This window comes from Paralichthys olivaceus, chromosome 13 (genome assembly GCF_024713975.1).
Source record: "Paralichthys olivaceus isolate ysfri-2021 chromosome 13, ASM2471397v2, whole genome shotgun sequence".
Lineage (NCBI taxonomy): Eukaryota > Metazoa > Chordata > Actinopteri > Pleuronectiformes > Paralichthyidae > Paralichthys > Paralichthys olivaceus.
In genome coordinates, this window is record NC_091105.1 from 21,187,624 (window position 1) to 21,203,006 (window position 15,383).

A 15,383-nucleotide genomic window follows, 5' to 3' on the forward strand; every position below is an offset into this window, starting at 1 on the left:
GCCATGAATTCTGGGGCCAAAGCGAAACTCATATTGTTATCAAAAGCATAAAATTCCTATCACTTTAGGTGTCAGAGCAGAGACAAGAAAATGAAACAGGTACTCATAAAGGCGGCGGGTGTCATAAATCAGCAAAAGGGGCCAGAGCAAGGAGACGCTTGATTAAATAAGGGGAATTAGGTATTTTTGCAAAAGCGGGAAATAACTTTGATCTATGCCCCTGTCAGTGGCCACGCTTGACACTATTGTGTATTGTTTATTTTGCTTGTTCATCTATACTATATCAATTTGATATGACTGAGAGAAAACCCTGCCTCCTGTGGCTGCCATGTGCTCTGTTCCTGGAACACCGGGGAGGGACTCATCCAGGATCAGTTTGCCTGTGCCGGTTCCCTCGGCGATTTAAACACCAATCATATGCTGCAGCTTTGTTTACCAGGACATATGTGAAATGACTCCATGGAATATACTGTTTTTCCTACAACGCCATGGGCATCAAGAGGCAATTTAAGGTCAGTCAGGGGTGAGACACTTCACTAGTTTATACCAGGGTGCAATAAAATTTCATTGCTTTTTAAGGAAAATTACCTTTTGCCAAATCATTTCTATTTTTCTACTCCGTGCCAGATATTTATTTAATAAAAAGTTATCTTGTTACTTGGAAAACTCAATAAATCCTCACACTTTACCTGAAAATTCTAACAAAACAAACAATCTTTTACTTGTGCGGCCTGTTTCATTGCCACTTTGTGTACACACTGCTGAATCCCAAGAGTTTGCAACTTCCGCCATGAAACCAGGTAAACAAAAGCACTTTGAAATCCATACATAAATACTTTATGCATGATATATAAGCATTCAAACAAGATGGTAAGAGTTATTTCCTGTGACACTTCTCCATCAAACCACATTTGCACTGTGACATATCTCTGTTCCGTTTTCTCTTCCCCAAACATATGATTTCAGAAACGCCCCCCTCCACTATGATTTGGGGGTGTCTGCACGGCTGATGGGATCTGTGAACTCTGAAGAGTGGGGTGACGACCTTCCACCTCATCCATCACCCTGTGATGGACATGGGAAGCCGGTGCCTGACAGGTTGGGGTGGGGGGTGAACGGGGGAGCGGAGGGTACAAATGGGGTTAAGGATAGGACTGAAGAGGGATCTCTGCTACCACAGCATGGTGGCTGGAAGAACAGAGCAGGGGGGTACAGAAGTGTGGCCAGGATTGAGGTCAGGGACGTATGATTGGGGTATTAGATGGACCACAGTTAGCCCGGTTAAATGTGTGGCGGACAAAGATGGATTATCTGACTGTTTTTGCATGTCTTGCATGTGACAAATAAACAAAAAGTGCATTATCTTCTTCTATTTGCGCCACAAGGTTTCTCACTCTCAGATTTTTTTGCAGCTGAAGACATGAAATCACATCGCTGGCGTTTGTTACAGTTCTCCAGCTGACATTTGTGAAAGCGCTACCAGGTCCAATTCAAATGATAAATCTGGTAATCAGGAGCGGTGTCACTCCATCCTCCAAATCTCACTGAGGTATAATGAGCCTCTGAGGGCCACTTGCTCCTTACAGCCACTGAAACAGGGACCAACGTCATCAATCTTCAGAGCTCCGCCGAAGAGAAGTCGACTGCGGTTCTGAAGGTGCTCCTCTCTGTTGATTTCTTCTCAGTGGGAAAGCCCACGCTCTCATCAAACGCCAAGAGAGTGTGCACACGACTGCAAGCAGGGCGTGGTCACACACTGTGCGGACGATGAGAAGCAAACCTCCAACCGACACAACCAGTATTGAGCGACACCACGCCGTGAAGCGCACACCCACACACAAACACACACACACACACAGAAATGTGTGGAATGGGTTCAGTGCCGTTTGACCCCGGCCATCCACACGCCTGTCAACACCATACACTGTTGTTTTTTTTTTTTCTTCGTGCATGACTGTGTGATCATATGTTTTCCTCTGTCTGACCTAAATGCAATCATGTCTAGACACTTCTTTCTTTCCTTCTGCTGCTGCATTGCTCATATTGTGCACATCATGTCAAAAGTTTGCTTTTTCAGGAAGTTAAAAAGACTCCTTCCCCCTCGGTGTCAGACAGGAGCTTCACGCTTGGCATAGTGAAACCAGGAACAGGCCACGGATGAGCTGCCCGCTTCACTCGCACTTGTGAATCTGTGGTTTCACTGTTTATTCTTTCTACGCTGGTTTTGATTTCATGTCATAAACGCTTATCTTCTTGTTTTTTTTTACCTATGTGTTGTTTTGCCAAGACTGATGTCTTTGCATAACACGGCGCAGGAGCCTATCTTGTCTTAGAGTGCAAATCAGATTAGATCTTATTCTGTAAATAAGGATAAGCTATTTTTACAACAGGGGGAAACAACAAGGATTGACACAGATACTGTACGTTATAATCTTCAGGACGATTTACTCTGATTGATCCTGTTGTTTCTGTCTTTCTTCTGTTCATCAAAATATTTGTGCAAATGACTACATATGTCTTCATCGTGTTTGTAAGTGTTGGAGCTGTTGTTCTCAGTTCTGGATTATTTCCAGAACACACACACACACACACAAAATACACATGTTGTGTGTGCATCGGGTGAAACAACAACCTGCCCTTGCTTGTCTTCTGCTGGCCGGGGCCCTCGGTGGGATGGGCAGTTTGTGAAATGACAGGACATGCCAACAAATTGCATCACTTCTGGCTCTGTGGCTGAGGACAATGGGCCACCATATGCCGAAGTGGGGGGAAATGAATGGAGCTCATTTGTGCTGGCACCCTGAGCCCCTGCTCCCCCCTTCCCGACCCTGCTGGGGCTGAGGCCGACACAGACAGACGAGCCCACCCTCTGCTGCGGTGCTGTCCACCACAACATCCCATAAGAACAACACAGACAAATATATTATTGAATTTGTTGTGTGGAAATGAAATAAAGCAAATGGAGTTCAATTGGTGACACTTCACTGAGCAGTGCTGAGAGGGCAGGTTGTGTAGTTATAAACTTCAACAAAAAAAAACTTTAATTACACTGTCACTGCAGGATTATTGTTTCCAGACGTAGGTCAGATTCTATGTAAGACAAGTGATATTAATAACATGCAGTGCATCATGTAGTCATTTACATATACACATGTTTTTTCATACAAGTGAGTGTGTCATTGTCTGTAAGAGCAGATGTGTGTGCTAGTTTGTGTTTATCTGTCTTTAATTGTGTGTGTGTGTGTGTGTGTGTGTGTGTGTGTGTGTGTGTGTGTGTGTGTGTGTGTGTGTGTGAGCTTGTGTCCGCGTCGGCCTGGGATGATAGCAGATGATTAAGGAGTGGCTGCTCTGTTGACATGAGATACTAATGAGGATGAAATGAGAAGGTCAGGGCTCGTCTCCAGGAGGGGGACACCAAACCCCCCCCCCTCCCTCCTCCTCCTGCACCATCACCACCATCACCCCCCCCTCTCTCCTCTCTCCCTGAACCCCTCTGGTTGCCTCCCTCCTCAGGATGGTGGGCTAATTCTCCTCTTAATCAGTACAGGCCAGCACACACACAAACACACATATATACATTCGGGCCCTCTGATCAGGCACTCTGCATCCTCACAATAGATATAATTAGCAGCTCAACAAGCTCAGCATTATGATTAACGCCTCTTTTTGGATGCACTTTAAATCTGACCAGGCCGGCCTCTGCTGTCAATCCATTCTGCTAATGCTGGCAGCAAAGCTGGTGTCCAAAAGTTTAGACGTTAGTCAACACATTCATTTCAATGCAGACTTAAATATTCTTATATATAAACGATTTTATTTTTGTCACTTTTTTTTGTCATTTTAAGATTAAAGGTCCAAAAGTCTTTGAGCAAGAGAAAAGCACCTGAAAAACTGTTATTGACAGAAAATGAAAACACCCAAAAGAACAAAGCAAGGCCACATGCAATAATGAGTAGTGTTCACATGTGTTCATATCATCAGTCATGAAAATGTTGCTTAACGTGTTGGAACAGGTTCTTTTCCAGGATAAGACGTTAACGTGTAAAGTTATTTGACACAGGTCTTTCCCTTGGGAAATATAAACATACATGAACGATTTTAGACGGAGAATCAAAATGACAGAAAAAATGAAACACAATCATCTCTGGACAGATATTTTCCGAATAATTACACAGGTTGTGGATTCACTGTTCAACTTCAACTGGTGCAGGCCACCAACAAAAACTAAAACCAGCTGTCAGTCATCACCCGCACCCCGCCCAGAAGAAAAGAGTGACTTATGCAGGGATGGAGGAATGTAATGATGGAACATCCAGACAAAGGTAGGAGTGATGGTCGCCCAGCGATGCAGCAATGTGTGAGTGCAGGGGAGCTCTTATTAATGGAGGTGTGAGGGTCTCTATCAGCATAGTGAACTGTTGACCCCGACAAGGGGAAGGAAGTGCTGGGCCAGCTGCACGCCATTTTTCATCTCTCTGATAGACCTCTCTCCCTCACAGAGGGAAAGAGAGAGGGAGGCAGAGAGAAGGAGGGGGGGATAAAAGAGAGGGAGAGAGGGGCGTGTCCGATAATACGAAGAAGTTGGTCCTGTGAAGTGTGGCGAAGTGTTAGATGGAGGCCTCTTAAGCCGTGACCCCTGTGATTTTAAAGAGCACCCAGCTCACCTCGTTAATCAAAGGCTGATGCGTATCACAGGGCCCCCACCACCCGCCCCCCTCACTCCTCCTTACACCACCCTAAACCCCACCCCAGCCATGTCCGTGTTGCACTTTGTCATTTTCACAGGAGGTTGATGGGAAGATAAGGATCCTCAGGTCGCCCACCCAGTTCAGGACACTAATTGTAGGGAAAGGTGTATGTTTGATTCCTGAGCGTGTGCATGTTCAAGTCAATGAAAGGAGCAGACAGGGGTCAAGGTCATTGTCCATAAAAAAATGTGGTTTTGTAACAGTTCCATGTGCAGGTGTATGTCACATGAAACTCACTGATGCATTATATCAGCACCCATTAAAGAGAAACACCTTTTTTACACATTAGTCTGTTTATAGGTCATAGGAGCATTACTGCAAAAGTTCAAAAGATCGTATTAAGTCTATAAAAGTAGATGTTTAAAATCTGTGACGTTAAGGAATGTCGCTTGACTCAGTGTTATTCGATACTGGAGTGTAAAAAGTATGACGAGGCAGAGGCGGACTCACACAGAACAATAAAAGATTCAGAGTCTGGATTTCAAATGTGTATATTTCACTTATAGCAGGGCTCTACAGACAGTGAACAAAGTGCAAACGATTCGATCCATGTTCACGCAGTACAGAATGAACAAAAAATGAACATGAATATATAAAAATATGGGATGTGGAGTGAAAAACAAAGTGACATTAACACACCTCACATTAGCAACCACATAACACAAGCAAGTCACCATATGAACTGTTGCATTGTGGGCAATGTAGGCACCAGGTTTTGACAAAGAAAAACACACAACTTCTGGCTGACATATTTGTCTTGTTTGGTTCTCTATGAGAGGTTTTAACTCGCCTGTTACATGATTGGTTGCTGAGTCTCATTTATCACATACTGTGTATCTGTAATGAGCTCTGCTGGGATGCACGAGTAAGCATCGTGTGTCGGTCTCAAGGTCTACGGGGCCTAAATGAACTATGGATCTGATATGTAAGAAACAGAAAATCTGTCATGTTGTAATTTCTATGTGTAAATTCCCCACCACATTTCTCAGCAACAGGAGACCTAATAATAGAACTCACGTGCAAATTGAACTTGAGGATTAATGTGTTTTTGGCATGCCACTTCTTTTCCTCCCAGGCATCCGACTTCCCCCCTTCCTCCTGAAATGAACAATAGAGGCAGTTGTGGATTTTTGTTAAATAGCGAAAAAGTTTTAAAAGCATTTTCACAACTTTAGTTTTATTTAATTTATAAGTGAAAAAATCTTCTGCACAACATGAGCATTTTTTTTTACTTTCACAGGTTAAGGTGTTCAAAAGTTTTTATATCTGCTTACTTCAGACAAAACTCAATCAAAATGTATATTCTGATTGAATTAAATATATGTCAGCGTAGAATGTCATAAACCTGCTACGTGTTAAGTCTAGTGTGATCGCTCTGGCTTGTTCGGTCAAGAGTAAGGCAAAGAGAGAGAGGGAAGAAGAGGAAAAATGAGCCTGCCAGTGGTTAATTGAGCATACAGATTCCTAATGTGTCAGGCGGTGGCCTCGCAGATGAGGGATAGCACTTTTTTTTTTCACGAAGCATCTTCCTTTGTTTCCTCTTTAAGGCTAATGAAGTCGGCCTTCCAGTCGCCACCTGGGCCGGACGCTCAGACACCAGAGAGACTCTCACATCCCCATTCACGGAGCCTAACAGCGAGTCATCATCTTCGACACCACCCGCCCCACCACCGTCGATCCCTGCCAACGCTCCACCGCCACCCTCAGCCAGCTCAAAGACAAACACACACATGCAAATGACACGACAGACTCATGCACAAGCTGAAATGCAGACACGCTTGCACGCATACTGTACACTGAGAATGCACGCACACACACACACACACGTTGGGTTATTAGCGAGACGTTTGTGATGAACTCACACTCTGAGCCGAAGTTTACAGCATATTTATTACCAAAGCCGCAGACCTGTTTATTTTTACTATCTCAAAACAGCAAGCATCCATTATACAAAGATTTTTTTTTTGTTTCTCGCTTGTCTTTTTTTCCGACATGCCTTTAGGTCACCCACTAATGAGCTTAGCGCTGAGGAAACGTGGAAGCGATTAGATGAGGCTCGGCTGTTTGAACAACAGGGTGATGATATTGCACCTTATGATTGCACACATTTATAACAACAGAAACAGGGGAGGAGGAGAGGCGAGCTGGAACGTCTGCGGAGGCCCATGTCTCTGTCTCGCCAGGCGACTTCACATGGGTTTACCTGTGTACGAGAAACCAGTGACTGATGGTCGCTGCTGTTGGCAGCCTCACACTCCCTCCTTATCCTTGCTCTGCTTTAGCAAGGTGGCTCTGAACCTCCTCCAGTGCCCCTGTCTCTTTTGCTGTAGCAGCGCAGGCCGAGAAGTTGTGGTCACCCAAACATGTTCAAGGTGCTCCGTGACCATATGTTTGCTCATTGGGGAGCGGAGCAGGGAAGGGCTGGACTCCATGACCTTCACCCGGGTTGAGCAATGAATACTCCAGGCTCCGCTCGCTTGGGTTCATGCCAGGTGAACACAGAATTCGAACAACCCAGACATGAAACGGGAGCGCACAGAGCATTTGACTGAAGGTGGAGAACGAGAGCGTGAAGGTGGGGAGTAGTCAACTTTCTGGCCAAAAAGCTAACATGCTTTTTGGTCTGTGATGAGTAAGTTTGTGTGTCTTGGGATCATGATTTCCTAAAGCTGCAGAGGAAGTTGGGATTTGACTTTTATTTCTCGCAAGTTGTGATATGATTTGCGGTGCCTGAAATACATTTACATTTCCTTTAAATCAAAATCCAACTTCCATTTTCACTTCTTTCATTATTTATCAATTCTATGACAATTTCCGACAGCAGTGCAGCAGAACTGCCATAAATAGAAGCTGCAGTTCCCTGTTTTAGTTCTGTTGGTTGTAGGTAAAAGTGATGTGTGTTTTACAAGCACTTACTGCCAGGATATGGAATAATTCACTGTAAGTTTCAGTTTAAATGTTATCGCTTAACTGTCAGTTTTGGTCAGGGACAAAATATAAACATAAACATTTAAACATGGAAAAATGCATTGGTGACTTTATATAATATGATGATAATATTTTTTAATATACACATTAGTGGAAAATCATTTATTTGTTAAAAGTAGTATTTACAATTTTTACATTTGTGAGAAAATATATTGGCTATATATATAGTTGAATAATATATTCACTGAGAAGCTGTAAAACTGTATTACTTCAAATTTACTTTACATTTATTTGATTAGCTCATAACTTCATTTTATTTTCCTGAATGGAGTCTGATCACGACATATATTCATTATTTACAAAATGTATACTGTGTTTTATCTGTTTTGCTTTAACCTCTTTTAAAATTCTCCTTCTCAATTGTTATCATCTGCATTGGAGCAAAATAAAAAGCCGTAAAGATTAAACCTGCGCTGATGACTCAAAATGTCGGCGACATGGAGTCAACAAGGGATCTTTATGGGGAGGGAAAGGACTGAAGGAAAAAACATTACTCTCAAGATAATTTAAACATGTGCTGGCATTTATCTTGGTGGTCCATGTCCGAACACTAATGACAAACTGTTGTTATTAGTGGACTGAATCAAAGCCAAAGGCATGCCCACCCAAAACTTGAGTCTGTTAATAACCCTCCCCCCACAACTCTCTAATGTGGTATTACAAAAATAATACACTAGATGCACACGTACAGTGGTTCTTCAAAGTGTAAATTAAGAGTAACACAATATGTATGTGATTTGGTTCTTTTAGACCTCTCCCTCTCTGTCTCTCTCTCTCTGTCTCTCTCTCTCTCTCTCTCTCTTTCCCGTTCTCCGTTTCAGTCCTCCACCATCAAACTTTATTTTCGTGGGAAGATTAAATATTTCTGCTTGAGAACCCCCTTTAAACTATGAAATGACTGCTGTCACTTACACACAGACCCCCCCACCCACCCTACACACACATGCACACACACACATATACACACACACCACGCTCCCCTGATTTTGGATGGATAGATGGGTCGGGAGGAGGAGGGGGCTGAAATATATAATCTCCTGAAAAGAATGAGGCCCTCTGGGATTTTCTCAAAGTGGCCCCTCTCTGCACTGAGGCCGGGGGAAGAGTGGGTGAGTGGCTGGTGCTGGTGGTGTAGTGTGTGTGCGTGCATGTGCGTGGGTGTGCGTGCGTGTGTGTGTGGGATGAGGGGGGTAGGTGGGGGGGGACTAAAACACGTCCACTCCACACTGTAACCTGAGTCAGAAGGGGGCCAATCTGTCAAATAATTAGCTGTTGCCCAGCACAAAGGTTTTATTTGCAGGAATTTCATCGCAGCAGGATTGAATAATATGTCTGTGCATTGTGCGGGGTCATGGGAACATCATCTCTTACTGGTGGCCCATAAAAGACGGCTAAATGATAATGAGAAAAGGCTCCGGTAATTCAATTCCTCAAGCTTTGGTTTCCATCTTTTTTCTACTCCCTACTCCCTCAGTCACCCCCCCTCCTCCTCTCAGTCTTTCTGTCCTTTTCTCTCCGCTCAGCTAATTGCGGAACTTCATGTTGATGCTGAAGTGGCTTTATTCAGCGTGCAGCTTAGTATGAAAAGGAACATTCATGTCTTATTTTTCTTCCTTGTTATTGGCCGGTATGTTTAGTATGTAATTCACGGATGAACAGGTACCGTCTCAAGGTCTGATGTTTTACTTTACAATGTGAAAATACCAGCAAGAGATGACAAGTAATAAATGGATGATTAAATGAGTGTGAATGAATAAACCAGGAGAGACACAAAGAGATAAATACTTAGATGATATTAAAGAGGGTTTTTTGTAATGCCTTTGATATTCTGCTGGCTTAAACATAAGTGAATAGATAATCAGCAGCATGTGCCTCCCACTCCCAAACCCACCGGCTCAGTTGTCTTTTTGTACATTGACCTCTGACCTCTGAGAGCAGCCAAGCAGGAAGTGGATAGTGTTAAAAGGGATTGATTGGTTTGTGGTCTATAGATGATTGTTTATATCATTCCATACTGGAGGTTTGACCCTTGGCGACCCCTCTGTGGACCAATCCGCTGAGAGCCATGACCTGCATCCATTTGCAACAACGCTAATTAGCTTTGACGGGCCCCGTGTTTGCGTCCGGGTTGTAAAATGAAGCCCTGCAGTGCCCTGATTGAAGAAAGACGCGCCGCGGCTACTCCTACTTCATGCCCACCATTTCCCCCCGCCGAATGTCAAACACATTAAACTTAATGTACCAGCAAATCTTACTCAATTATTTGTATGTTGTTGAGTTGCGTGCACATGTGTGTTTATGTGCGCGTCTGGTGGCCCTAAATGGCTGTTCATACGTCAGTGTATGTGCAGCTGTCTGAGCACACTCAAGCATGCTGGTGTTTACATGTAAGAGGGGCAGAGACGACGGGGAGAGAGACGGGGTGAGTTTTGTCGTTCTCACTGGTATGTCCATGTGGGATGAGGTTCCACATCCTGCAACACATTGTGGAGCGATGAGGAAACTTGCTTGTAAGTAAAATAATTGGATTATTGCGTCCTGTGATCTCGCTAATTATAATGAAAGCAAGTTTACAATTTTCCAATTATTATTCTATGCCTATTCTGTTCCCCTCTAATAAAGAGGAGCACTGATGCAAAACAAAATGCTAGGACTCCATTTCCTGCCTGTGCCTTAGAGCTATTCAGAGATGAGGGATGTACACACCCTCCAAATATCAGCCCCAATACCCCACATAACATATTCAACTGCAGAACACACACAGATGCCACAGGGACACGTGAGGAAAATGTTGCCATGTACAGTATTTTTTTTTCTCTGAATAAAATGCGCATATGTTTTAAATGAGGCGAATATTTGGTCAAGTTTTAAAATAAATCCTCTGATGTGAGAATTAAATAAAGGAGAGTTCAGTTTAGTTTATGTGCTTTATTGTTCACGGTGTCCTTGGTTACCAGGAATCAAATCGACATGAGTCACTCACTATGCCTCTGACAAATCATTGTATTAAATCTCCTCCCCTCGCAATATCTTCCACTCTGTCTCTGCTCCTCCTCCGAGCACACACACACACACACTCACTCACTCGTGCGCTCAGTATCAGTCACTCATACGTCTTTCTGTTCTGCCTGTCGGTCTTCCACCAAATTCCCCAGGTCACACTACATCTGACAGTATTTCATCTTGGATTTGAGGATAAGTGAGAGGATTTCAGTTCAAGCTGCAGAGCTTAGAATGAAAACGTTGCTTTCTGTGAAAGGCTGAGGGTTTACATGATGTGGGATCCTCTCATCCTCACCCCAACCTTTTTTTCTCCCCTTCCTATGTCATCGCCATGCCGTCTCTCTCTCTTTCTGTTTCCCTCTTTGCAGGGTTTTGTTGATTTAGCTGCCTGACACACCAACAGTGGTTTAACTCCTAAAGGAGCTAAACGCAGCTAACCCCACACTGCATAGTTATTCTATCACCGGACTCCGAGGGGAACACAAAAAGGATGTATTTTAATTAAGCAAAGCCCAAGGGCTTCAGTATTACTATAATCACGAGGAGGTTGAGATGAGGAAAAGAAAGAGCTGGGGTCAGTATGGATGCAGAGAATTGTAATGTTTGAAGGCATACTTCATGATGCTCTTACAATAATCAAAAATAATGCATATTGTTGTACTGACTGATAATTTGACTCGCACAGGTTGTTAGAACAGCATTTATATTTTGGTCATGTCTCATTGACATCTGGTCAGAATCTGATGGAAAAAGTCATAAATCAATTAAATCAATTTACATTATTAATAAATGAGAGTGGCTGCTCCTAGGACAGCCACTTGTGCATTAGCATGCACAGTCTCATCCTGAATTTTAGACATGTGACATTAAATATTACAACTAGAAAAATTCTGCACTTTTGTATTTACGACACCAACAGTGAGCTGATCCTGAAAACATGTATTTTCAAAGTGACCAAAGGCTGATGCATTATTTCCAAATGCTGTTGAAACACTTAAATCAGCCACATCTTTACATTCACTGACATGCTTTTTGTTTTCTATGTTAATTTTTACTCAATCCCACATGTATTATTCTGCTGGTGCAAAGTAAATACAATCAAATTTGTTTCACAATAATTCATCTTTTCTTCACATACTAAAACCCAGCTTGAAAACAAGCTGAAGTTCCTCTCTCTCTCTCTCTCTCTGTCTCTCTCTCTATTTTTGTCTTCCTCTCTCCATTCGGCATAATATGGTTCTTCTCTAGTGACAGTGAAACAAGCTGTTTTTGCATCAAACTCGCATTCAGCCTTAGATTTCCGGGCCCTGTTTACTCTCCAGTGTAAAACAATCCAGTAGATTTCCAGCCAAAATCAACTCGATCTAAAATAAAACACAGCGGCTGATATAAACTGCCAATCTTCTTGGTTATAATATCATACAATTACATACAATGTAATTATAGTAATTAAACTAATGTGTTCAAATTTCTGTGGTATGATTCAGTTAGCATGGACTGATGGCGGATTGACCCCGTGTGTCTCTTTGTGTGTGTAGCACATTTTGCAGCGACATACGTGTCTGACAGATTCTAATAACAGGTGAAGGGTGAGAGTGAACCCCCTCATCCCCCACCCCAACAAACACACACACACACAAGCAGAAACACATGCGTACATCTGCGGCCTAGGTTAACCCTGGAAATAAAGAAATAAAGGCATTACATGGGGAACCTGAGGAGAATCCTGAATGCCAGTTGCTGGTAGGAAAGATGGATTGCCTGAATTCTCCACCAATCACCAAACAACACATTGGCTGCAGCATTGATTGATGAAGTATTTAAGTCGTCAATCTCACATCACCTGCTTTTCTTCTCTCTCTTTCGACCCAATGGTCGCAGAAAAGCTATGCTGTGTCTGCAGATCGGATGAACCCTGACCGACGGGGAAAACTTTGCAGATTTTCAGGGGATCAAAATGAGGGTTGATGGTGGACGTTGAATCTAGTCATAAAAATGGGCCAAAGGTTGCTGACAACTCTTACACACAGGTTGTGAGGTGACAACCTTTTTGGACGACACAGCAGTCACTTTTCAAAACTGCCTGTCACACCTCCACCTCCACCAGCCTTGCACTATAGGCCTCGGTGTGTGTATATAACTCAGCCCAATATTATTGATCACAAATCATGATTAACAATGATAATACTGATGAAAATGGAACATTAGCTCTCACCTCTGACCTTATTTGCAGACCTCTTTGTACTCTATGATGTATTCAATATCATAATCATGCTTGAGTACACTTGGTTTGAGAGAGTGGGGGTTGTGGGATCAATGGGACTCATGCACTCATAAGCAGAGAGAAAACCTCACACCTGCAGATATTGTGTTGACAGTGCATCGGAGAGCAAACACAGAGCCACTGTCTTGTCCACCCAAGCTGAAGAGGGCCATTGATCCGCCGGTTAACCTATTCTCCTGCATCAGTACAGCGGCAAACCCTTGGAGGAAAGCGACCCCCCCCCCCCCCAACCCCCCATCCCCAAGCCTGGCCATTGTTTCCCTCCACTAATATGATACCCCCCGAAGGTTCTCCACAGACCTCATTTCTAATCAATGCATGTGGTTGGTGGGATCATCCTGTCTCTGCAAATTAATGACTTCACTTTTTTCTGTGGTTTCATTCCATCGATTTGTTTTATTAGCCCATTGATCTCCATGCACTTCCCCCCCACCACCACCCCCACCTCCTAACCCCACCTTCTACCTCACCAGGTCCGACCAATGTGCTTCCTCTTTGCTTATCAATATGAGAGCTGATGGCATCAATTCAATAAGCTGATGACTTGGTAAAAAGATGTGGGAGCAGTGTGAACAGATGGGTGAGACTAACTGTGGTTAAGCCGGGCAACTTTAGAAATGTTGTTGAATTCCACCTGACACTGTAAGAGCAAATCATCTGAGATGTGAAGCCAAAGCTCACGATTGAAGTGCTCATACTGTACAGAAACATGCTGTTGCATGTGCCATTCTGTAATAACAACAGCTTTATTCATTCAGCACTTTTTGGAAACAGAAGTTGCAAAGAAAAACAGATATAAAGAGGAATACTTCAAATCATTGACAAGCAGCAAATGAACACAATGTAATTTACAATCAAACATGAAAAAAATTATATTAGGCTAATCAAAATCTAAAGGTAATGGCAAAAGAATAATAAGAAAAAAGAAAAAAAGAAAACATAAGTAATAGCAAAAACAAACAACGTGTGCTGAAACATTCGCAAAACAAAGCATTGGCATATGGCTTGAATATGAGCATTTTGGTTTGGCTGTTTTGCAGAAATAAAAAGTTACCTTTGATTAATTTATATTCTACATTGATCACTACCTACACTCTGTCACAGATTCATCAGACACATTTTGATCAGATGCTACCGACCAACCACAGGATTGTCTGTGTATGCTCTGTTTTAATCATGTAGATTTATGTTGTTTTGTGTCTATCTGGTTTCTATTGTTAAATAGCCCCTAAAATTAGCTCCACAGTTGAAATAAAACATATATTTTCTGAGTTAAAGAGCGGTTATACCTCAAAGATGTAACACAAACAAATGTTTATTATCTTTTATGTTCTCAGTGAGTCAAAATTATGAATATCCAGGTTAAAGGAATGTGATTTTCTACTAGTTTAATAGAACTGCCATGGTCTAAATCACTCTGACGCTCATCTGGTCAGGGCTCGGTGGTCTTATTAACAGCCATATCTAACTCTATCCCCTATAATTCCCTCTGAGATCCGAACAAAAGGATAGGAAGTGCTTTACTCCGACAAGTCAGACTTCACTTCACAGGAGGAATTACAGCTTTTCATTTTCTGTCACTGGAGCGTTTTAGTGAGGTGCCCCACCAGCATAACGACGTTCTTTCTCTCTTGTTTTATGACTTGAGCCAGGCATAAAGAGTTGATTCACAGTAATTACATATGAAAACGCAGATGCCGACGCTCATATCTGAGGTTTGAAAGCACACTCACTGAGACAGCGGCAAAAGTACACACACCAAATATCCCAATGCTGAAAGAAATATGAAGTCAAGTGAAACAAAAACACACAAAAGTTCTGAAAGGGAACAAAATTCAAATGTGAGGTAGCTGGAGTGAGCCCCTCGTCCGTCAACGCTTCTGAATCCATCAGGGAAACCATAGTTTTGTTCTCTGGACAACATTCTCCTCACAGCCTCTGCCATGTTATTTCTGTCTTTCCTGGCCCATTAAATTGTGACACATCGCAATGTAAACAAAAAAACCCTGAAGTAATAAAGGCTGTAAAATGTCTGTCTCCACCCATCCTCTCTTTTCCTATCTCATTCCTGTTTCTTCCAATCTATTTGTTCTCTGTATTCTGCGATCGCTCATCAGCCTTTACTCTGATTAGATTATTTAATTTAAGATATTGTGTCAAACTGCAGCAAAAAGCACTCTGCTGTACATAGGACTTCTCAGAAATATAAAAAAGTGGCCACTCAGACCAAGCAAGTGCACTTTTTATACAAATAAATCCACAATATAGGAGCTGTGTCACATGTGGGCTGAAGAAGTGATATGTTTTAAAAGGACTATTATTCAGCGTTAAAATATTAACATGCACACCGAAGAAAAGAT

The 15,383-nt window shown here is 42.6% G+C and overlaps 1 long non-coding RNA gene across 1 annotated transcript in view; it reads right to left on the reverse strand.

The window, feature by feature from the left end:
* Nucleotides 1–4,755: 4,755 nt before the first annotated feature.
* LOC138413574 (uncharacterized) overlaps nucleotides 4,756–15,383 on the reverse strand; it is a 55,265-nt gene continuing 44,637 nt past the window's right edge. Inside the window, exon 4 of the long non-coding RNA XR_011245948.1 lies at nucleotides 4,756–5,846. This is a non-coding gene — a long non-coding RNA (uncharacterized lncRNA). The remainder of the gene's footprint in view (nucleotides 5,847–15,383) is intronic.